Raw genomic sequence first — 3,143 nt, forward strand, 5'->3', positions numbered from 1 at the left:
TTGTTCTCCCTCATGCACAGTGAGAAACACACACTCTGGCCTGGAAACAAAAGAGTGTGGGGTGAATGTCGTGGCCTGGTGTAGAAGATGCACTGAGCTGGCCAGGCACGGGGGCCGTGAGGACGCTGATGGCTGAGAGGGTGTGCAGAGTAAAGAGCCCATCTGGGAAACAGCAGCCATGCTGAGACAGTCAGGACAAAGGCTTTTTTGTCCTTTGCCACCCGTAAGGCAGTGCTCTTCTGAACAGCTCTAATTATAAATCCCTGTCCTGCTAAGATGGGTAAACTTGGCAGCATTCGAGATCTGCCTTGTGTCTTAACTATTTCTCAGTTGGTTTAGGCTTGGCAAAACCCCAAATGCATTCTGCCAAGCACTCTTTCCCTTAATTTCTAATCCCCTGAGTGGCTTAAGGGAAATTTCATCCATATGTTTCTGAGTCATTTACTGTGAACTCATATTTGGTAAAAGAAATATGTTCTCAAGCCAGCACAGTCCGGAGAAGAGCACATATTTAGGCTGAAATGGGTCATGCTTTCTTTGGAAAGAATTTCCTGAATTCTCTGAGTATAAGGAGAGAAGGGGAGTAACATTTCCCATTCCCATGTCCCTTCCATTTTCTAAATGTGCTTCTATAAGCTTTGCTTGAAAATCTTCTCTATTGTTTATGAAGCTGGTGAATGCTGTTTTGTGTTTGGATTTAAGCAAACTGTGGATTTGGGATTTTTTGACAATTCCCATTTTCAACCTAAGCTGGAAAAGAAACAAGCAATTATTGAACACATATGAAATGGTAGTTGCATTTCAGCAGCCTGGTAAGAAAACCATCGTCCTCACATTTAAGGAATCTGAGACCTAAAGATATTTAGTAACTAGAAAAGGGGTGTACTTAATAAATAGTAAAGTCAGCATTCAAATCTAGGGCTGTCTGACTCCCAAGTTCATGTCCTTTCCACCTGGCCATGCCCATCCCCATGCACAGAGGGGAGGCCCAACACTTCCAGTGACAGTCATCGTGAGGCTGATGATGGGTAGACACTTTTTAAAAGTGAACAGAGACTATAATTGGCATCACGGCAAAAGAGTTATCCTCTTTTTTGTTGCCTCAGAAGTTTGGGACCCTGCATCACACATCATGGTAAGATGTCATATATGGAAATTCTCAGTCTTGGAAGTGAAAACTTTGATATTCCTAATAATGAGAACAAGCCTCCAGGTATAACTATCAGCTAACAGAATCCACAGGGACTAGAGGAACATGCCAAACAAAACCATAAGAATGCAATCAGCAAGATCCAGAATGTCAAAAATTTTGTGAGACAAATAGCCCAGTTTCTTCAATAAATAAATGGCAAGAAGAAGAAAAAAAAGAAAGAAAGGAAGGAAGGAAGGAAGCCTATAGATTATAAAAGACAGGAGCCATTTCAACTGAATGCAACATGTGGATCTTATTTGGATCCTGATTTGAACAAATTGAGAATAAAAAGAAATCGTGAGATAATCAGGGAAATTTGAGCACTGACTGAATATTTTATAATATTAACAAATTATTGTTATTTTTTGGATGTGATGATGGTATTGTAATTATGGTAAAAAAGAGACAGATCTTATCTCTTAGAAATACTACTTAAAAAAAGAAATATAGACTTTATCTCTTAGAAATAGTACTGAATTATTTATAGATGAAACAATATGATGCCTTGGACTTGTTTTAAAGGAATCTAGGGTGGGGTGAGGAAGAGGGTGGAAATGGGGTCGGGGGGACAGATGCAAGGAGATTGGCCACGTGTGAAGATCTATTGAGGCCGGGTGATTGGTACAAGGGGTTCATTATATTAGTCAGATGTTTATATGTCTGAAGGTGTCCATAATAAAAAAAAATTGTTTTATTATTATGATCTGGATTATTCTAATTCATTTAAATTTCTTTCTCCCATACTTGTACCTTAATCTTTACAACAACATGAGGTTCTGACATGAACGTGCTGTGGGTTTTTGTAGTAGTGGTGGTGGTGATGTTGGTGATTTAAAAGAAGGCGGGAAGAAAGGAGGGAAGCGAGGGAGGGAGGAAAAGGAGGAGGAAGAAAGAAAGGAGGAAACGGAAGGGAAGAAAAGCAGAGCCAATGGAGGAGAAGGGAAATAATTTCTCATCAAAGAGCACCATGTTGCTGAAGATTCGAGTCCCAAAATACACAGTTCACGTGGGCACAAACTTGGCCTCTCACTTCCCTGACATCCAGATTGTAGAGCTGCACTGTGGGCGTGGGCCTGGGTGCCAGGACTCTTCAAAGGCAAAGCAGCACTTCACCTGGGCTCTGTCCCTGACTCCCTGGAGTTGCCCTCAGTGTTGACACTTCAAAGCTGCTGTGAATAATCCATGATATTGGGCAGCAAGAGGCAAACATACTTGTGAGATTCCTTTGTGTGTGTGTGTGCGTGCGTGTGTGTGTGTGTGTGTGTGTGTGTGTGTGCGCACGCATGTGTGTGTGGCTGGCCAGTATAGGGATCAAACCCTGGACCTTATTCTCTTATTCTGTTTAAATAAATAATTCCCAGATACTCTGTTTCCTGGATGAAGCTACGGAGGAAACAATATTGAGTGCTCTTAGGCTAATGGTAAAGTGAAGGTACACGCACCAGCATCCCATGAAAATGAGAGTAAGAACGTTAAATTAGGTTGTATGACATCACACATTTTCTTTGTAACTTTTTATATGGACATGTTCTAACATACTCAAAGAGTGCACATGATATGGTACACTCCCATGACACTGTCACCCAGCTCTGACAGTTGTCAACAGCTGTCTGCTTTCATCTATGCCTTTCTTTCCTCCACCCCCAGCTGGATTATTTTAAAACAAGTTCCAAACATTCTCAGTTCATCTGTAGAACTTCTGTATGCATAGCTTTTTATTTCAGATTCATGGGATTAAGGGACGAGCCTCCAAAGGACTTGCAGAATGAAGAGTCCGTCCAGAGACAACCAGACTTTTGGATTTGGAGGCACAGGAGGAGACAGGGAATGGCAGCTGGCAGAGGCTGTGAGGAAGAAAGGCAGCCAGTGCAGAGTAAACACAGAATGGCAGGGTGGAGGCCAAAGTCGTGCACGGACGGCTGTAATAACCAAGAGGCACTTCCCTATCCAG

This window comes from Cynocephalus volans, chromosome 6, assembly GCF_027409185.1.
Source record: "Cynocephalus volans isolate mCynVol1 chromosome 6, mCynVol1.pri, whole genome shotgun sequence".
Lineage (NCBI taxonomy): Eukaryota > Metazoa > Chordata > Mammalia > Dermoptera > Cynocephalidae > Cynocephalus > Cynocephalus volans.